Source organism: Eutrigla gurnardus (genome assembly GCF_963514095.1).
Source record: "Eutrigla gurnardus genome assembly, chromosome: 6".
Classification (NCBI taxonomy): domain Eukaryota; kingdom Metazoa; phylum Chordata; class Actinopteri; order Perciformes; family Triglidae; genus Eutrigla; species Eutrigla gurnardus.
The window spans coordinates 864,640-887,673 of NC_139920.1; the positions used below are offsets into that span (position 1 = coordinate 864,640).

The 23,034-nt window shown below is 41.2% G+C and overlaps 1 protein-coding gene across 1 annotated transcript in view; it reads left to right on the forward strand.

The window, feature by feature from the left end:
• arhgap39 (Rho GTPase activating protein 39) overlaps positions 1–23,034 on the forward strand; it is a 154,847-nt gene that overhangs the window by 18,533 nt on the left and 113,280 nt on the right. The window lies entirely within an intron of this gene.

Sequence of the window (23,034 nt, forward strand, 5' to 3'; positions counted from 1 at the left end):
CCAACAGAACAATTATATTCTCTCCAAGTAGGTGCATCTTTCAAGATATTGAGGGGATGAGATATCTGACTAGTTGGCAATTACTTTTTTCTTCACTTATCCTTAAAAAACTAATATTGCAAAACTGGAAGAATAAGGAAGCACCTTCAATAGAGAATTGGAAGGCCTTGATGAAGTACTACCTGTATATTGAAAGATCAATGTCAGAGGACAACATTAAAAATAAACAATTTGATAGCCAACCACTTATCCACTAGACAACTGATCGCAAAGAAGAATGAATGTTATCATAAGCTTTTTACCAAAACAACTATACTGATGTAACCCATTTGTAAGTTACATTTTTTCTCACTAACAGATTAATGAGACACTGCGGTTACATGCTAATTCGAATGTGCAGCCATTTTTAGATTTCATTTTGGTCTTACTCCTAAACTCAGAATTCAGAGTGCTTGCCATATTTAGGTCAAATTCTCCTCTCGTATCAGAAATCTTCCTCTTTGGAGATTCAACCACCTACTTCTGTCTGATAGTGACTTCTGTAAATTTATCTCAAACTGTTGATGATTTTGTCACTTTAAATCAGGATGATTCCACCTCCTATTCTTTGAAGTCCAAGTCGGCAAACATTTTTTGATCCAATTCACTGAAGCCGACACTATGCTCCAATAGAACAACATAAATCATCTGGTTTTAGAAAAAAAAAAGCGTGCCTCTACGTGCACATAGAGCCTGTTGTTTGTGTGCAAAGATCCGACAGCGCCCGGATCATCCTGTCCAATCAGCACAGAGGGGGGGGCTGTGTTCGTGCACACACAGAGCCCCTCATCCCTCGGGTCGTTCCACTATCACAGGGGGGAGGTGGAGGGAAGTAGCAACAAGCTTCCAAGTCCTCGTTAAAAACCAAAATGAGGAGGTCCAAAACAACCAAAGAAAAGAAAACTCTGGTGGAATATAAGGAAAATAAGAAAGATTGCAACGGTGCCCGTGATAAAACCAGAGTCAACATCGGACCCGCGTTTCAAAGGTGCCGTGATCTAAGGGATTTCAAAGGGCACGAATTCGAGGGGAAGGAGCTCGGTGGTCGTGGGGGAGGAGCGTTAGAGTTTCAACATTCAAAATCTGACCTCGATCCGCCGGACTTGCTGACTGGGACTTTAATGTGGAAGTCACATAGGGCAAATCATCTCCTATTCAACACATTCAAAACAAATACATAAACTTAGGCTTCACAAGCTCACAACCAATTCTCGTACTTCACCAAAAATATTCTTCAAATCCCTCCCCGGAATTATTTTAACAGCGACTCGATCTGCAGGCTGAATTCAATGGAGGTGTCATGGTAAGAAAATATAACCTCACGGTTATTGTGACCAAAATTATCACGGTTTTCAGTATTATCACGGTATTATCATGGTATTATCATGGTATTATCACAGTATTATCACGGTATAAAAAAAAAAAGTGTTCAATATGTTCAGAAAGCATTGATAGTCCTACACAAGCTGAAATTGTTTAAAAAAAGTGTAACAGTTTTTATTATATTTAAAAAATACCAACTTATCAAAATTGCAACTTTTCACATTAAAGTAAAGGAACAAGGGTTGTAGGGATGTCCCGAACCAGCTTTTTGCACTTCCGATCCGATACCGATATTGTAGCTTTTAGTATCGGCCGATACCGATACCGCCGATCCAAGCATGTATTAAAGATTAAAGATATTTACTTATTTTGTTGTCAGACTCACGTTGAAAAGGGTTTTACTCTTAAGAACAACTAGCCAACTTAATTAGGTTAGTTTGAATAATCCACAATGGGTGGTAATGAGAAGCTGACCTGTTTATTCTTAACAGGGTTAAATAAACACAAAATAGACAAAATAATAAATAGTCAATTAACCACACAAACTGAATTGGCATCAGTGCTCTGCTCTTGAACAACAAGAGTGTAAACCAAGGCTTAAAAAGCCATCAGTGCAAATATTGTAAACTGTATAAAAAAAGCAAAACACACAGAAAACCTGAGTAGAAAATAAATAGTCAATTAACCACACACAAACTTTGTCTTTTAGGGTAAAATAATCCCACGCAGCTGACATTTTTATTGATAACTTTAAATTCTTAGTGGGACATGCACAGACAAGTCCGTCTTGTTGTTGTTTAGGGGATGCTGGACAGATTGCTAGGTGTGCGCTAGGTGTGCTAGAAAACGCGGACCGGATTTTGGGTAAAAAACGGAAAGAAACTGGAATGAATTACCTACATCGGTGCGCTGGAAAACACGGACCGGAGTTTTGAAAAAAAAAACTAGATCGGGAGTCCGGATCGGGATTTTCCCATGCAGGCCGATCCGATATTGATATGCATTTTTTGCTAATATCGGCATCCAATCCAAATATCGGATCGGCACATCCCTAAAGGGTTGAGCATGTAAATAGCTTATTTGTGAGGAACATAGTGCAGGTTTGAATTATAAAGATCCAAACATTCAAGACATAAAGAACAATATGTAAACAAATTAAAAAAAAAACTTGAAAGTAAAAAAAATATGTAAACAAATCAATGGCACGAAACTGATTGTATACTTCTCTCCATCATCAACAAATAAGATGCTGCTGATCCAGCATCATGTCTTCATCTCCATTTACTTGAGATTGAAATATAAGAATGTCAACATATTTACCTTCTCTAGTTTAAGTTGTGATCTAAGAGGGGAAACAATGTACCCGCTGGCACTGAATATTCTCTCTGATGGAACACTGGTTGCTGGGATACACAAAAGCTTTTTTGCCAGCGTGGCAAGATGAGGCAGCTCTGATGCATGGGCCCACTCTGACTGATCTCATGAATCGGCGTATGTATGACACGCCAACTCGTATGCCATTATGGCGTGTTATCACTACGATCAATCGCCTTTTCGCGTGTTTATCAACGCCGAACCCAAACCCTAACCCTAACCTTAAAGGGCGTTTATATACACGCGGATGTGATGGGTCGTTTCGCTAGAGGGTGCTGACAAACATGCGGATGTGATGGGTCGTTTCGCTCAGAACGTTCACATACACGCGGATAGCTCGGATTGCGTACAGATAATATATTTACGAAAAGTCATGATGCCACGTTGCTCCACTGCACCAGTGGATCATCCTCAGCTGGAATGGATGGCAGAGACATGTAGAACTTGACTTCCTCCTTCACTTTATCTTCTGGGGGGGCTGGACCTGAACCCTCTTCAGATCGCTGCTGCCTTCTTGAGGTAATCTTTTTTAGCAACCCAGCTAGGCCTTTCCCTCCAGATGCTGCTGTGGAGGTACTGCTGGTGCTTTGTGGTTCCTGCCTGACTTGTACAGGTGTCAGCTTCAAGGCCTCCTGAACACAGTTGTCAACTACATCATCCACAGGGTCATCTAAAAAGTTTGTTTTGAACCCGGGGTCAATGAAACAAGCCATCTGCATGACATCCTTTGCTTTGTCTGTGTACCGGTTGTTTAGGTCTTCTCTCATTGCCTGTTTCATCTGCTTGGTCAGGGCTGGATCCTCATCATTTTCCTCCAAGACATCACCAGTGATGTGGTCAAGGACCGGCTTAATGGCTGATAAAGTTACTCGTGTCTCTGAGCAAAGTGCATCTGTAAACTTACTCAGAGGGTCAAGGAGCTGGCAGAGTTGCTCCATAATAGCTATGTCAGTATCCTTGGGCATCAAATGCCAAACTCCCCTTTCTGCAGCCAGTGTTGCACAGACTGCCCGCTGCTGGCTGATGAACCGCTCAAGCATCTTGTATGTAGATCCCCATCGGGTAACAACATCATGGATGAGAGCCTTCTGTGGCAAGGTGAGGGCAGCTTGCTTTTCTCTCAGTGCTCTCTTTCGCTTCCAGCTCCGTGAGAAGCCTTGGACCAGATGACGACAGGCCCTGACTGCTGTTTCAACTCTGTATTTTCAGAGCCTTTGAGATGGCCAGGTTCAAATTGTGACCGAAGCATCCAAGCCACAGATCTGGAAAATCTTCGAAAGGCCTTGGTCATGTTGGTTGCGTTATCTGTGGTTATGGAGACCAGATCTGTTTTGTTTATCTCCCACCCCTCCAACATATTTTTAAAAAACTCAATATTTGCAATATTTTGAGCAGAGTGATCTTCTGGAAAAAACTGGGTTTCTAAGCAGTGTGATTCCAGTTGCCAGTCTGGGGTGAGATAATGAACTTTAAAGCTAATGTATGGTAGACCACCCCCTCTTTCACTGGTCCAGAAGTCAGTAGTTGCAGCAAAGAATTCACCCTGAGCCAAACTCTTCGTAACATCAGCTTTGACTGCGTTGTACATCTTTGGGATTTCAGTCTTTGAAAAATAATTGCGTGTAGGCACTTTGTAATGAGGCACGGCAACCTTCATCATCTTCAGAAACCCAGGCCTCTCGACAATCCGGAAAAGCATCATGTCTTTCGATATGCAATAGGCGATTGCTGCAGTCCGTTCTTGAGCATTTTTGGATGCAGGCGGTTAAGCAGTCTGTTTTTGGAATGCTTGCTCAAGTGTAATTGATGATCCAGTAGCAGTTCGTTGCCTCACCGTATGTCCTCTCTGTAAAAAAAATAAATAAATAAATAATATATATATATATATATATATATATATATATATATATATATAAAATAGGCATGTCATTTCTGTTATGAATCCTTATCATTAGGCTACCATTCATATCAGTGTTTCCCCTACCATTGTACAAGGAGACCTTGTAAAATAAGCCACCTATCAATTCATTCATAAATCAATAATCATTTACGCAAGATGCGCGGCCGCAACAATCCTCGCCGCGCGCTCCCGCTACGTTCTTCTTCGTGTACTCTACGCGCTTGATGTTGTTCTGATGCCGCTCTGCCTCGTTAAACCACCACGATGGCGCTTTCTACTTTGAAAAACCGGAAAGTTGACACTGTATTTTGATAAGCTGTTGCACTCTTCAGACTCGTGGTGTGAGCGGAACCGGGCCGGTACCGGAACCGGACCGGTGCATTTATAAGAAAAATGCCGCTGTGTGTCTCCGTCCAAAATCCGCTTTTCCTCGTGCTGCCTGTGCTGCAGAGACGGCGCTCCTTAAAAACAACATCAAGCCATGCGTGCGAGTATTAGGACGTGATGACGTATGTACAACCGGCTAACGGGCCAAAGCCCGTTTGGGCTGGAGCAGTGTGAATGCAAAGCCGCGGGGTACCCCCCTGGGCCAATCGTGCCAAGGCACTAGTGCTGTGCGATATGGACAAAAATGTATATCCCGATATAGCTAATTTTATATCCCGATAACGATATATATCCCGATATAGTATTTTTTCTTAGAATTATATATATATACTGTATATATATATATATATATATATATATATATATATATATATATATATATATATAAATCAATCACATCTCAGCACTATTTTTGATAACCATGTGAATGAAAGGCAAATGAATGGCACTTTCTTCTTTCCTTTTATTCGTGACTTTTTGCAACGAAAACTATTACAAGCTTTTATGTAAATATAAAAAAATAAATATCTTGTTCAGGTTAGGACAGCCAGTAGGCCTCGCAGCTGGACCTATAAAAACAAATATCAAGTGGACAAATACCATTCGACCAGTGACCAGTGCCGTAAACAGGTGACGTTTGCGGGTGACGTAAAAATACTACCACAACGCAGTAGCGTTGCTGCAGTTACATTCGCCTTCAGAACTTGTTTTGAACTCAAAATTTGGATATCCAACGGTCATTCCGACATTGAGTTGTGCTTTACACGGCGTATTAAATCACAACCGTAGTGTACGTTAACGACGCCCAATTTCCACTGCATGCGTCTCCACTGCGGTGCGTCTCCGATCCGGCTTCGGTCCGCCAATCCCCACAGGATGCGTTTGAGTCCGCCACGGCACAGTCCATCGTTCGCAATAAATACGTAATCGCGCGCTGCAGTTAAAGATATGTGTAAACACAGCAACCAAGCGATACAAAGGTCAGTGTTCCCAAGGAAGGAGTACAAGACTTTTTTTGACGTAGTCAAGTGGTTTTATTAACACAAGTGTTTTATTTTGAAAAGTTTTATTGTTGAGTATGTACCGAACTTCCTGTTTCGCTATATTTGCCCTGTGCTGAATTGCTGCGCCGTGGTCCGGCATTCGCCAGAAATAGAAGTCCGTATTTGTTGCGGAGAGCTGCGGACTGCCGGAGCTGAGACGCAGCGGACACGCAGCGCAGCGGACCTGGTGGGGATTGACCCATAGACTAAAGTGAAACGTATCTGCTCCGCTGGCGTGGCGGAGACGCAACGCAGCGGAGACGCATGCAGTGGAAATGCGTGTAGCAACAGTGCTAAACAAGTAGCCTACACGTTAAAATTACGATATAAACGACAGAGTGTTATATCCTACGGTAGACATTTTTATATCGTACTACGATATATATCGTAATATCGCACAGCTCTACAAGGCACGCTACTGATCGCGCCCTTAGGCAGCCTATGTTAATAAAATAAGGATTGTTTTTTGATAAGCTGTGGAACTCTGAGTTAACCTATTTCTACCTGAATTTCTATGAACTATTAGGCTGTTGAGTAAACCTATAACTTATATTTTACTTGATAAAATAAGACAATATATGTCGTTATAGTGTTTTACAGTATCTGTAGCTATTAATGATGCTCCTCATTTTCCAGCCCCTAATTTTGGATCATTTCCATCAACCGGCACCTTAATAAGTCACTCTCTCCTTGAATCCTTGAAAACCTTGAATACACGCTGGTTGAACAAAAATGTTGAATGCAAATATAATAATTGCAGAATTGCAGACTGCTTGCTGTGCCACCTGACTTAATCCAACTGCACCAATACACCATCCCACGCGTCTCGTCTGTTTAGGGTTTTTTCGGTGGGTACCACCGTGCCTGAAAAAAATTCTAGGGGAAACACTGCATATCAATATACAAGTTTGCCTATACTTGTTTTTTCTTGCTAAATCTAAAGAAAGTGATTGGATAGAAATGTATTATCTTACAGGGCAAATCATGTTTCATGTTTTACAATTTAGATGATCCAGCTGCTAGCTCGTATTTGGTTGATTCCAACGTACATTAATTATATGGTAATACACACGAAGTGACTGTCATCTAAAATGGTTAAAACAAACAAAGTTTATGGCATTGTTGTGCTTCAACTAGCGCCCAATAATGCTGTGTCTTCATTTCACCGTTTCACCGTCTTATGTGAATGAAAGTTTAGCTGTTAGCTTAGAATATTTGCTGCTAGTAGTAAGCAGCTAGACGCATTTTTAATGCTGGCGGTGGGTTATGGCTTATGTTAACATTACTGACAGACAGACGGATAGACAGACTAATCATTGCATTCTCCCTCAACCCGAAGTCCGCACATCACGCATTTCAGCTAAAACGTTAACGCTGGGGGGGCGCTGCTGAGCCTGAATGGAGTAGGACGTGAGTTTGGGAGCTCCTGCCGATTTCGATAAAAATTGTTATTCTTCTGCGCTTTTAGGTTACTTTTTTCGTCCTGTCTTACACCGCAGTATTTTTTTGTTGAAAAGTTTTACTTTGGACTGCGTAAAATGTCTCGCAATACTATCCAGACACATCTGAGGCCTGGTCTGCAAACCGCGACCCCACCCTCGAGTAGGCCACCGACTCCTACAGGTGTCGCCCCAACGCAAGCTAATCCTGACATTGCTGCCCTCAAGCTCGAGTTGCTGACTTTGCTACGGAAAGACATTGCTGCTATTTTTAAGAAGGAACTCCAAGATACCCTCGGCGATGTTCTGTCTACTATCAAGCCCGACCTGCAAGCGGTGAAAACACAGCTGGCGAATGATAAAGCAGCTACCGATGCTACCGTGTCCGAGCTAAAAGGTACGGTCGGGGAGATGGAGTACGCGCTCACTGAGTGCTCAGATGACATCGCCGAGTTGAAAACTACTGTCAAGTCCCTCACTTCTAACGTAGCCAAGCTGGAAAATAAATGTGAAGATTTGGAATCCAGGTCACGGCGGAACAACGTTAGGATAGTGGGAGTACCGGAGGGTCCTGACACCTGCACCACGGCCGCTGTAGCCGCCTTGCTAATGGAAGCTTTTGGCCTGACAAAGGAGCCGCTTTTGGACCGGTCCCACCGGACCCTCCAACCCAAGCCCAAGCCCGGTGAGCGTCCACGAGCCATTGTATGCATACTTCATTATCACAGTGACTGTGTTGACATTTTACGCCGCGCTAGAGAGCTCCGACAAATTAAAGCCAGAGACCTGACCATTTCAGTCTTCCCTGACCACACGGCCAAGGTAGCCCGGGCTCGGGCTGCATTCAACGAGGTCAGGCTGCAACTTCGTGGCATTGACGGCGCTCGGTACGGCCTGTTTCATCCAGCGCGACTTCGCATCACATACAACGGTGTTGAGAAGGACTTCATTTCAGCGGATGAAGCCAGCGACTACGTCAAAACCTTGATTTCTGGGTGAGCTCCAATAGCTCTACAGTCCTGTGTTGCATTATTGCTTAAAACATGTGGCCTTAACTCTATACTGCTGGGGCTTTGTTGCACTAACTAAATTAGTGTTACTATTGTTTGTTTATAGCAGGCAATTTTCCCCTCTTCCTTACAAATAAGGATCCCACATTTGAGTTTTTGCACTTCTGTTTAGATCAGTAGCCTATTATCTTATTTTTGCTCTATTGTTAATTTTATTTTTCTATATTCATTTCATATTTACATTCTTATCCATCTGATCTGTGGAAATTTGATTTGTGCTACTAAGGTGAATTTTTATTTATTTATTTTTTGAATGCTCACCTTAAGATGAAACACTATTGTATTGTGAGTTTTTTTTTTTCTTATTCTTTTGTCTATTCGTTTTTCATTACAACTCATGCGCATACTGTTAAACACAGTTGAAGTCGGCGGAAGTTTTTTCTCTCTTACTTCTACTTGCTCTGCTTAGTCTCCGGGTTGTTCTAACACTACTCTGGACAACTTTTGGTTATTGTGGGAAACACTGCTGTCCCCTTTGTTCTGTTGTTATATGGGGACTTTGGGTGTATTTGTGTTTTGGGGTATTATGGGGGGAGGGAGGGTGTCCCACCTCAGCGACAATGTGCATTTTTTATTATTTTTTTATTTTATTTAAATGGTTAATGGCAATATAGATCCCAGCATTGCTGGGTCAGGTACACCTCTCAGATTTATTACTTGGAATATCAGAGGTATGGGTAATCCCGTTAAGAGATCCAAAGTTTTTACTCATTTGAAACGTTTAAACTCTGATATAGTATTTTTACAGGAGAGAAGACTCATCTTCGCATTAAAGATCACCGTAGGTTACATTGCCCTTGGGTAAGTCAAGTCTTCCACTCAAATTTTAACTCAAAAGCGAGAGGGGTCGCTATTCTCATTAATAAAAAAGTTCAGTTCTCATCCACTGATGTGATTGCTGATAGGAACGGCAGATACCTTATAGTTGCTGGTACCCTGATGCAAAAAAAGGTTCTGTTAGTAAATATCTATGCCCCGAACTTCGATGATGTTGAATTTGCTAATAGGTTGCTAAGTAACATCCCCTTCTTGAATACGCACCTGCTGATCCTCGGAGGGGATCTAAATTGTGTCTTTGATCCAATCTTGGATCGGTCTAATCCTCGTAATCTGACTCAATCTGCTATGTCTAAAACATTCTCAGATTTTATGAAACAGAATGGTCTCATCGATCCGTGGAGATCTCGTAATCCTTCTATTAAAAATGTTTCTTTTTTCTCTCAGGTGCACCTCTCATATTCTAGGATTGATTATTTTTTTATTGACAGTACTCTTAATTCATGTGTAAAGTCTTCTGACTATCTAGGTATTGTAATTTCTGACCATTCACCTTTGTTATTAGAGATTCAACTTTCTACTTATAAACGTAGCCCTCCACTTTGGAGATTCAATTCTCTTCTTTTGGCAGATAAAGAATTTTGCGAACTCATTTCAAATTCTATTGACGTGTTCTTGTCTTTCAATCAAAATGACTCCTCTTCATATTCATTGTTATGGGAGACACTTAAATGCTACCTTCGAGGTCAAATTATTTCTTACTCTGCCCTATCTAATAAAAAGAATAATGCTAGGCTTAATGAACTTAGATCTGCAATTAGTAACCTCGATCAAAGTTATGTGCTGAACCCTTCTCCCGAACTACTTAAGCAGCGTCTTGATTTGCAAGCAGAATTTAATCTCATGTCAACTAAGGAGGCAGAGCGCTTGCTACTACGCACTCGTGGCTCATATTACGAGCACGGCGACAAGGCAAGTCGCTTACTGGCACATCAGTTACGACGTCAAACCACTTCCCGTTTGATACCTAGTATTAAGAACGCTCATGACACTATTACTACAGATCCCTTGGTAATTAATTCCACTTTTAAATCATTTTACTCTTCATTATATAAATCTGAATTTCCTACAGACAACATTAAAATGAACAAATTTCTTCAGAACCTTTCGAATCCAGTCATTGATATTAACACTTCCCTGCAATTGGACTCCCCCCTCTCCCTTGAAGAAGTGTCAAATGCTATTAAAGCTATGCAGTCTAATAAAGCCCCAGGCCCTGATGGGATTCCGATTGAATTTTTCAAAACATTTATTGGTAAATTGGCGCCACTACTTCTATCTGTATTCAATGAATCCTTAGAAAGTGGTACATTACCTCCAACTTTGACACAAGCCACTATAGCGCTCCTTCTCAAAAAGGACAAAGATCCAACATCCTGTAGTTCCTACAGACCATTATCTCTGCTTAATGCTGATGTAAAGGTGTTGGCTAAAGTAATTGCAACTCGTTTAGAGAATGTGCTTCCTAATATTATATCTGAGGAGCAAAATGGTTTTATAAAGGGTCGTCAATTGTTTTTTAATACCCGTACACTTTTTAATATAATTTATTCAGAACATTCGGCTGAACTTCCTGAACTTGTGATTTCTTTAGATGCCGAAAAAGCATTCGATAGGGTAGAGTGGGAGTATTTGTTTGCAGTTTTGAAAAAATTCGGTTTTGATGATAAATTTATTTCTTGGATTCGCCTTCTTTATTCGTCCCCTAAAGCCAGTGTCCATACTAATGATGTTTATTCTGATTATTTTGCTCTTGGTCGCGGAACTCGCCAAGGTTGTCCTTTGTCGCCTTTGCTCTTCGCTATAGCTGTCGAGCCTCTGTCTATTACATTAAGATCTTCCCCCTTAGTTAAAGGAATCAACCGTAATGGAATTGAATATAAATTATCGCTGTATGCGGATGATTTGTTGTTGTATATAACTGATCCTCCATTCTCTATCCCTACTGTCTTGAGTATTCTGGAGGACTTCAGCACCTTTTCAGGTTATAAATTAAATTTGGGGAAAAGTGAGTGCATTAATACTGCAGCATGTCTTCTTCAGCAGGCAGATTTACCTTTTCAGTTTAGTCCATCAGGGTTTAAATACCTAGGTATTAACGTGACTCGTTCTTTATCCAGCCTTGCATCAGCTAATTTCACTCCCCTTATCTCAAAGATTACATCTGATTTTCAAAGATGGGGTAACCTCCCCCTTTCATTAATCGGCAAGATCAATGTTGTTAAAATGAATATCTTACCAAAACTTTTATTTTTCTTCCAGTCAATTCCTGTTTTTTTACCTAAACATTTTTTTGACTCACTGGACAAGATCATTTGTTCTTTTATTTGGGGCGGGAAGTCACCTAGAGTTCGTAAATCATTACTGCAGAGATGCAGACTTAGTGGAGGACTTGCATTACCTAATTTCCAAGCCTATTATTGGGCTGCTCACATCCATAAACTTTGCTACTGGTTAAAATCTTCTGGACCCTCTTGGTGTAAATTGGAACTATCATCATGTACAGGATCTTCCATACCTGCTCTACTTTATTCCTCTTTACCTGCAAAACCCTCTTTATATACTAAGAATCAAGTGGTTCTAAACACACTTAAAATCTGGTTTCAATTTAGGCGGCACTTTAAATTTGTAGCTGCATCCTCCTCAAGTCCTATTAATAACAACCATTTATTTCCTCCATCACTTTCAGACTCAACATTTTCAATGTGGCATGACAAGGGTATTACGCAATTTAAATATTTATATGTAGGTGGTGTATTTGATAGCTTTGCGAATTTGTCATCTCGCTACGGTCTCCCTGTTAGTCATTTATTTCGCTATTTTCAAACTCGCAGATTTGTTACTAAGTGTTTCCCAAATTTTCCCTCTTTACCACCGGAACAGCAATGGGAAACAATGTTATCATCTACTCCTCATCACAGAAGAATCACTTCGAAATTGTACAATATTATTTTGGCTCTTAGCGACCATTCAAATGTTAAACTTAAGTGTACATGGGAAGAGGAACTTGGAATACAAATACATGAGGAGTCCTGGGAAAAAGCCATAGAGAGGGTAAAATCTACCACTTCTTGTGCACGTCTTGGACTTATTCAATTTAAGGTTCTACACAGGGTGCATTTCTCCAAGTCTAGACTGTCGGTACTATATCCGGAACTGGAAGACAAATGTGATAAATGTAATGGCTCTCCTTGTCACCTCAGTCATATGTTTTTTCTATGTCCTGTTCTGAAAGATTTTTGGGCGGGTTATTTTGTTATTATATCAACTGTTCTTGGTGTAAATCTCCAACCTTGCCCTCTGATTGCTATATTTGGGATTCCTAACCCCTCACTTGCACTCAACTCTACACAAAAGGATATTATAGCTTTCACATCCTTACTTGCAAGACGTTTATTATTGTTACATTGGAAATCTGCTAAATATTCTTCTGTTTCCCAGTGGCTTAAAGACATGATGTTTTTTTTAAAGCTTGAGAAAATTAAATATACATTAAGAGGATGTACAGTAAAATTTTTCCACAAATGGCAACCCTTTATTTCCTATTTCACTAATTTAGAGGTACTACCTGATTGAATTTCTGCCTATTACCATTGTACATTTTATATTGCATAAACAACCAGTAGTATGCGTGTTTGTCGTGATGTGCCGAGTTGGGGCATGGGTGGGTGGGGGGGTGTTCACTGTTTTTGTATGTTTGTTTGTTTGTTTTTTTATTCTGCACTCTGTAACTTAATGTAATTATTTTTCCTCTACAATTTTATCAGTGTGTTTTTGTTAATTTTCGTTTGTTTATGTGTATATGTGACTGTTTACATTAGGGCTGCAACGATTCATCGAGTTACTCGATTAACTCGATTATGAAAATTCCTCGAGGCAAAACATCTGCCTCGAAGCCTCGTTAAATTCCTATGACGCGCCTATGTGCAGGGATCCGATTGTTCCACACGGACCGTTGTTCAGGAAGCGCACCAGCGCGTCATACACGGTCATTCATTCTGAATTTAGTTGGCGCGATGGCGGAAAGTCAGCCTCAGAATGTCCGTAAACGACAGAGAGTATCGGGGCTAAACAACGGTATCCTGCTTGCCCATGTGAGCGATTTATTTCTGACAACAAAACGAATGCGTAAAGTAGTAAAATGTGTGACTAGATGTCTCCTCGTCTCCGTGGCGCATTTCTCCGTTTTGTTGTATATCGATCACTTCTCATCCGCCATCTCGCGAGTGACGTATAGAGTTACGTTTATGCATCGGACGCTCGTATTGGCTCCCGTAGCGGCTTTTACAGCCAATCGGAAAGCCTGATTTACGCTTGGCTGTGAGTTGTTGTGTTTGCCCAAACGGACGGAGGAGTTCAAAGCAGAGAAAAGAATGGTCAAACAGTTACTGTAGTGATAGAGAAAGCTAAATACATAAATGGCACAGAAGAAGAACACTATATACACACATATTTAGGGCAGGGAGAGGAAAGGGCCATTGCTGGCAAAACAAAACGTAAATTAAATGTTATCCATGTTTTATCCAAGTTGATTTAACTGTATTGTTGTTAAATTCTCACTGGCACTTAATAAATGGGCTTAGTTTTGGAGCCAAATTCTGTAGTTGGAATGAATACCTCTGTTTATTTTTTTTAGAAATGCTTGATCATTTTACAGCCACATCATTTTCGTTATGCATTATTTGTTTTGGTTGTTTAAAAACGCAATTTTTTTTTATCCGATTCCTCGATTAATCGATCGATAAAGTGCTAAATTAATCGATTACAAAAAGAATCGATAGCTGCAGCCCTAGTTTACATATACATATATGTTAAAAGAAAAAGAAAAGGATAATTGTATCCCTGTAATTGGAAATATCTAATTGTATTCTTCAATAAAAAGATTTTGAAAAAAAAAAAAAAAAACGTTAACGCTAACGTTTATTATTGTTCACAACCGATCCTGCTTCAAATGTACCTGCTATTTATTTGATCAATTTCTGAGTGATATGACCTTAATATGTCCTGCATCTTCGACATACAGATTTGCCCTTTACACTTAGTAAAGCTTGCTTTAATTATCTTGGCATTAGAGTTACCTGGGCCTGGTTTCCCGAAGCCTTCTTAAAGCCTTCTTAACGCTACGTCATTCGTAACCCCTACTTAGAGTTCCTACTTAACATTTTGCGTGTTTCCCGAAATGTTCTTTGCTACGAATCTCTTTCGTACGTCATACGTTGGTAAGAGTGGTCTGGAACACTCTTAGAGCCTTCTTAGCTCTACCGTAGTGATGTTTCAGCTCCTGATGCTAGTCACCGCCACTGTACGGTAATCCAGAAATCCCCGCTGCGCATGGAACTGCACATTGCCAGTGTAGTGTTTCACCAATGGTTTTAAGTCATTCATGAAGAAAATAAAAATAAAATGCGCATGCATTTCATCACAAGGCTAAGCTTTACCTCAACCTCAGAAGTAGCCTAGGTATATGACAGTGTCATTTAATTAGCCCATTATCACTAGTCAATGTCAAGGCATGTCATAAATGGACGCCGGTGACGGTTGTGAACGTTGGAAAACTATGGCAGCGATACAACGCATCCTCGTGCTGAACCAAAGACGCCACCAAATGGTCGCATTTTGCGACTTAAATCTGTGACAGTGCGAGTACATTTTTAATCTACTCGCGCATGCGCGACCAGTAAATTTGCTGTTTTTTTTTATTTATTTTTTTAAAATATTTTTTGTTGCTGACAAACTTACAGCCCACTAGTTGGCGGTAATGCAAAAATGAGCTGGTTTGCCAACCGACATTAACTCCAAAAGAAGAAGAAAGGAGACGGCTGGCCAATGTGCGTGAGAGCGGGGGGGCGAATGACCACTGTGATAGGCTAATATGTGAAAAGAGCCGGTTCTTTGGGGTTATCGCGGGAATCCACAGATTTCACATACCGGCATCAAAACAATGGACAATGGCGGCGAAGCAGACTATCAGCTCGTACTTTCTACCCAGTTGTGTTAAACATAATGTTCCGGAGGACACAAACGTCAAGAATGAGTCCGACTCAGACTGTGAGGAGACGGTCGTGGCGAAAAAAGCCAGGAAATTCAGCTTTCGCGACGAGTGGCTCCGCGAGTTCACCTGGCTGGTATTTCAGGCTGGCCCACACAGGCACCTCATCCCCCACCAAGGGGGGATCTTTTCTAGGAAGTGTTTAGGCACAAGTTATGTGTCTACAACTTGTTCTGTTAATTTCAGTACAGGATAAATATTCACTTTGTATTTTTAAGCTGTTTAACTGGTTAATGTTGTTAAAACTGTTGCACAATAAAATATGAATTTATAAGATTGTAGTTTCTGGATTTATTGTCAAAGCATTTATCAGTAATACAGTGAAAATTATAGGAAAACTTAGCAAGTCGATTTCGGTGTGCGCTCCTAAATTTTCTGCTTGCGCCCCTAAAATTTTAAGTTAGGGGCCACTGTGCTCCTAGTGAAAAATGTTAGTCTGGAGCCCTGAAGGATCAACTTCAATCCCATGGATATATTGACCGACGTATTGCATAAGTTTCGACTACAACGGCAACAAATACGCATGTAATTAAGGATGTAATTGGCTCAATCTCCTCCGCTGTTTCTATATTTATTATATCTTTTTTTAAATCAGTATAGGCTATGGTAGTATGTTCGACCATGGTTAAATAAATGTTTAGGCCTAGAAGGATTTCTAGCAATGTTTTATTCTCAAACACTGCAATAGCCTACATTTTATAATATAGTGCTGTCATGCACCTGCGCATGAAATGGAAAATCAAACTCTGAGCAATCGATTTCAGCACTTTCTTTCTGGACAGCGCCGTGTACATACGACGTAAGGAGTGTTTCTTAAGAAGACTCCTAAGAGACCGTTCAGGAACTACGACTATAGAGGTAAACAACTTTGGTAAGTCATAACGTAGGAGTCTTTGTAGCGCGCTAAGAGTGGACGTTATTGGTAAACTGGGCCCTGTACACTTACTAGTCTCTTTGCAGCTAACTTTGAGCCTCTTATCTCCAAAGCCAAGACTGACTTTCAGAGATGGAGTAGTTTGCATCTTGCAAAAATGATTCTACCAAAATGTCTTTTTTTTTTATTATTTCAAAACGTCCCTATATTACTGTCTCGAAAGTTCTTTAAAACACTCAACCAAATGATAAGCTCCTTTATATGGGATGGGAAAGCCTCTAGGATTGCTAAAACTCTACTTCAGAGGGGGAAAATCAATGGGGCTACAGCATTGCCTATCTGTCGTTTTTACGACTAGGCTGCACATATCCTCCAAGACTCTTTATTGGCTTGAGTCCCCTTATACTCATTGGTGTAAATTTTACATGGAGCCAGTGCAGAGAAGCTAATACAGGAGAAATGTGATCCCTTCTTCTAGTTTTAGTTAGAACATTTGCTGCAGCATTCTGGACCAGCTGGAGAGATTTAAGGGAATTATCGGAACAACCTGATAATAAGGAATTACAATAATCCAGCCTCAAGGGAATAAATGCATGGACTAGTTTTCTTCATCTTTTTGAGACACAACAAGCTTGATTTAAGTAATGTTACGCAGGTGAAAGTAGGCTGTTTGTTTAATGTGTGGGTTAGAGGACAGATCCTGATCAAACATAGCTACAGGTTTTCTTATAGTAGTGTTTGAGGTCATGGAAATTCCATCAATAGAGGCTGTATCTTCATCCATGACCAGGTCATCCAGTTTTTTTGTTTTTTTTGCGTCAATACATGCTTGGAGATTAACTGATGCCTAAAGGAAGCATACACTCACCGGCCACTTTATTAGGTACACATTGCTACTACCGGGTTGGACCCCCTTTTGCCTTCAGAATTGCCTTAATCCTTCGTTACATAGATTCGACAAGGTACTGGAAACATTCCTCAGAGAGTTTGGTCCATATTGACATGATAGCATCACGCAGTTGCTGCAGATTTGTCGGCTGCACATCCATGATGCGAATCTCCCGTTCCACCACATCCCAAAGGTGCTCTATTGGATTGAGATCTGGTGACTGTGGAGGCCATTTGAGTACAGTGAACTCATTGTCATGTTCAAGAAACCAGTCTGAGATGATTCACGCTTTATGACATGGCGCGTTATCCTGCTGGAAGTAGCCATCAGAAGATGGGTACACTGTGGTCATAAAGGGATGGACATGGTCAGCAACAATACTCAGGTAGGCTGCGGCGTTGACACAATGCTCAATTGGTACTAATGGGCCCAAAGTGTGCCAAGAAAATATCCCCCACACCATTACACCACCACCAGCAGCCTGAACCATTGATACAAGGAAGGATGGCTCCATGCTTTCATGTTGTTGATGCCAAATTCTGACCCTACCATCCGGATGTCGCAGCAGAAAGCGAGACTCATCAGACCAGGCATCGTTTTTCCAGTCTTCTATTGTCCAATTTCGGTGAGCCTGTGCGAATTGTAGCCTCAGTTTCCTGTTCTTAGCTGACAGGAGTGGCACCCGGTGTGGTCTTCCGGCTGCTGTAGCCCATCCGCCTCAAGGTTCATCTGAACCATTGTTGAAGGTTCAGATGAACATGGTGATGTTTTTGTGAAATTCATCTATGGATAACTATTATCCAAGAAATTGTGGAAGCAGTATCATAATAACATTTTGATGAATGTTGGCCATCGAAAAAAAATTGGACTTCGATGACCCACCTCTCACCCAAACAGTAAGGAATGTTGATTCTGCCTGCAGAATTGTGTAGTACACATTACAACGAACTAACAGAGCAACCTTATATCACTATTAGAACAGAAGTTATGGGCCTCCAAAAATGCCAACAAATGAAATGCGAAATTCCAATGTGTCAAAAAGGTGTGTGGCACTTGAAATTCAAATGGACGCCACGGGCAAACCGTTTGAGATATTGACCTGAAACTTCAGTTTGGTAACATAAGGCATATTTTCACCGCTTTTCAGCAAGATCTGAGAGGTGTCATGTACATGATACCCTGATATTGGCTGTTTTCACATGGAATGACCCTATATGAACCTGCTGGACCCTGCTGGACTCCCGCTCCCATCCCGCTCCCACTCAAAATTACTCCCACTCCCATCCAACTCCATTTTTTTTTTTCATCACATTCAACTCGCATGAATCAATGCAATATTTGCGACTTCCCAATAAAGTCAGTTAATCTCACCGACGGATCATTGTGTCGGACTTTAGTCTGTAGCTCTCGCTTCCCGGCTTCATCGCCTCTACCTCCCTCCGCGCATTTAACTTCCGGTAGTGGCCGGCCCGGCCGGAAGTCAAAGCACTGTTGGATGTGTAGTTCTTTTGACTTGCTAACGCGAGTCAAAATAGTTTTGGCTCACTGAAAGATTACTACAAAAATGGACGTGTCTGTCCTTTTGGTTGTTTAACACGGCTGAAAATCATCATCTATTAATGGCGTTCCCGCTCCTGCCCGCTCCCGTTGATTTGTATTCCCATCCCGTCCCAATCATGGGATTAATAAAACTTTGACTCCCATCCCGCGGGAATCCCACGGGAATCACGTGACCCGCGGGAATTCCCGAAAAATGTCATGCTCTGCTCTGCACCTTAAAATACTGTCAGTCCATGAACCAGGACTCTGCAAATTAAAATACTGCCAGTCCATGAACCAGGACTCTGCACATTAAAATACTGCCAGTGGGAGAAGTAAAAAGAGTATCAACACACACACAAACACCATTTCAAAATAAAAGCATACAATAAAACCAAGGTGAAAAGAAAAAAAAAATAAACATGCAAAACAACTGGAATAGTTAAAACACAGCAAACTAACACAAACGATGATAACACAAAACTCTGCCCCCCCAGTTCTCTCCACATTACTCTCATATTTAAAAACTGTCCATGAACCAGGACTCACCAGGAGTTTAACCTGTTGTACTATCCATTGTCTGCTTTCGTTTCATCCTCTCCATTCTGCCACCATTTGGATCTGGAGCCAGATGTAGCCATCTTTTGATGGTTGAGTCAATTTCAAACATACATGCACAAAGCACAAATGATTTGAAACATGAACATTTTGTATCATTAGGTAATATGGCTACTGTAATTCTAGTAAAACTGATCCTGATGACAATATTTGTAGTGTTTCCCCTACATTTACTGCTTTGTACAAGAAATTTCAATGCATTTGTTTGTAATTTATGTACATGTAAAAACAAGCATTGACAGTGTTACACAAAAAGCTATTTATGAGTAGTCAGTATCGATATTAATCAATAAAAATTGTATACAAATTGCAGTTTGTATACAGTCAAACTGAGCCCTTCCTCTCTGGCTCAACTGTGCCCCCCCGCCCCTGACAGCAGTTGTTAGGACTCTACAGATACAGTCACCACCACACATGAGTAGAAGCCCATAGTTGATGATTAAACAGCATTTCTTTCGTATAAGTCAATATATATATTTTTTTAGGAAAATCCTATCAGACTCTTTAATTAAACATAGGTATGACACTACAGGTATCAAGGCCAACTTACCAATAACAACATTTCTTAATTGCAAGCGCTGGAAACCAATTTTTCCATTGATCCCTCTCATGTTAATGGTTCTTGCCAGGGAGTTTGTGATCATTGCATGCCATGATCCTCCACACACACTCCCGAATGTCCACTCCACCTTTGAGAGCCAGTGTGTTTACCTGAAATCATATCATCCCATATTTATTAAACTTTTCTTCTCTTTTTCCAGACAAATAAATAAAGCACACACTGGAAAAGTTGTTAAACAAAGGTTTAAGATAAGAGTGCATTTATGGAAGCCGTGTCAGTTCGATGAAATGTGGTACTGTATCATATGCCAACATACCAATTGTTTCTGAAGGTCGGGGCTACTCTGTAGTTGTTCCTCTAGGCTCTGGAGAGAACCAACATCTGGCAGTGGCAGCAAATTTTGATCAAGGCCCATCTCGGCCTCATCAGTGGCTTTCATGCCCTGTATGGTCTTAAAGATGATCCTCATACTTTTGCAGATTCTTTCCAAATATGAAACACTTGACACTGCTGGAGAGGTTGGAAACCACATAAATTCCCAACTCTTTTGAGTCAACTGGATATGTAAAGAAGTGTTCCACCTGTTTATAGTAATTTCCTACAATGTATACTGTTCCTTTATCCTCAACAATGTTTTGGACTAAAATCAACTTGTTATCAATTCTGATACAAGAATCTCTCTCGTTGGCTTTCACAACTATTCCATCAAAGGCAAAAACTTTAAACTGCCGAACCCGTCGTGAGAAGCCCTCTGGAAGTGGCCCATCCATATGCTCTTTATCCAGGTTTTGAGTTTGTTTAACATCAGGACTGTACTCGCTATTTTCCATCTCTGATAATCTACGCATCACCTGAGTCAGAGGACTGCATGGCCCCCGAACCAATTTCTTTTTCCGAGAAAGTTTTCATATGGAAATGCTGATATAAGATCTAAATTTCCATGGATTTTGGCATTTCTCTGAGATGCACCAGACCGTGAGTATTATAAACCCCAAATTCTTCACCATAAAGCTTGCCAAAATGTTCAAAAAATGAAACCAAAAGAGCATTAGCTAGGTCATTCATCTCCCAACAATACTTTGGACTTGCCAAAATGTACACACCTACAGACAAAAGCATGAAGTTATCATAGATCTGAGGCTGTAGCACACCCCTTTGCACAACCGGACCAGTGCACTAGCGGCGCCAGGATTTTGATTGTGGGTGGGCCACAAGAAAAGTGGATGGGCCAATTAAAATAAGCCAAAAAAAAAAAAAAAAAAAACGGGGTTCCCCTTCATCTCTGTTTCAGCACTGAGGACAGCGACTCAGTAGCCTACCTGTGTGGCTCTTGTGCATACGGACACTATACCTTATACTATAACGTTAACGTTAAACTATAACGTTAACGTTAGCCTAACCGTTACTTGCCTTGCTGGTTTGAGGGAGTGGCTAGGGGAGGACTTGACGTGGAGAGGCCGGCTGAGCTGGATGGTAATTGATCACTAACGTTACTTAAAATGGTAGTTTTCTTCTCCTGCTCCTCGGAGCGTTTCTTGGAAAATTGAAATGAAAACAAGCTGCTTTGCTTCGCCATGCTAAGTTTCATATAAGCTAATAGAGTGGTGAAGTCCCGCCCCTCCATTTCCGGGACATGGGTCCTCAAAAGCAAAAAAATATCAATGCGATTCAATGGGTAGATACAAATTATTTTCTGGTCCCGTTTGAATTGTGCCATGGATTTCACATATGTTCTTTGTGATATTTAAAGAAAATTTTTCACGCAAAGAAGACGACAATTAAGCGCGAAGAGTTTTGATAAAGTTAGGTTTTGTGTGAGCCGCTTTGTGAACTACAGCCCCTCGCTGTTCTCGTCGCGAATGATATACGTCACCACCCGCCGAGTCCGAAGTCCGCCGAGATGGCTGTTTCTCTGCTCCACTTCACCGCTTTTTTCCAAGGGCAGAATAAAAGTATCGAAAGGGGGGAGAACCACTATAAGTCGGGTCATGTGGAGAGCCTCAACTTCGCCGATGGGGAAAGGGCGATGACGTGACGTCACATACGCGACACAACATGTAGTCTTTATCATTGTGTTTTCTCAATGAATTTTAACTGAAGAATTGCACAATAAACGGTCAAACTCTTGACATGGAAAATTATAATTTAAGCCTATAAACAACATTTGTGTAATCCAAGGCATAACGACCGGGGGATCAGATAATAATTATTTTCCGTCCATTGAACACCATTCATTTTTTTCGCTCCGAAAGGACCCATGGCGCCGTTACTTCCTGCTTCCGCTTCGGCACTCTATAGCTACCGTCTGTGTCTATCTCATGGATCATGGTCTGTCTGTTCTGTCTGATTTCTCATTTCAAAGCTTGCGCGCCAAAGTCATTCATTTTATTGGATCACTTGCTGGTGACGATGCAGCCTGTGGGCGGGCTTAGTAGTCCACACGGGGTAGAAGCCGCTGATTGGCTGAGAAGCTTTCACTCAAAGCTTTCCTCAGGCTGCTTATTCGATGAACAGCTAGAAAGAAAATCACTCACTAATCAGTAGGCATGAGTCAAAACGGGCGGGCCCAGGCCTAAAATGGGTGGGCCCAGGCCCACCAGGCCCAATAGTAGCGCAGCGCCTGGACCAGTGTATAACAAGAACTGTCGGAATTCTGTGGCTTTCCACCTACATCGTTCAGCCAGTGTCCGTGGCCTTCGAGCAAACTCACTTGGGATGTAACTTCTCAGTGAAAGTCTATCTGAAACCATGGAAGGAAGACTAGATGAAATACGACAGCGCAGGGGGGCAGTGGTGCTGATCCACAAATCTAACAGACGCTTCATTACACCCAGACAAACCAGATGCATATAATCATATGGGAAGCAAGCAACCATATCAATGCCTACATCTGCAAGAGGTGATTGATGGACGTGGTGTTCTTCATCTACTGCTTGTCTAAAAGTGTCATCAGTTCTGCGCCTCGCATTGACCTCAGGAAATGTCATTCGATTAGATTTGTGGACACCCTTTAAACCTCTTATAAAGGCTCTGGCTGGGGAATCACACACAACATTAACAAACAAGGTTTTCTGCTTGTACAGAAACCCAC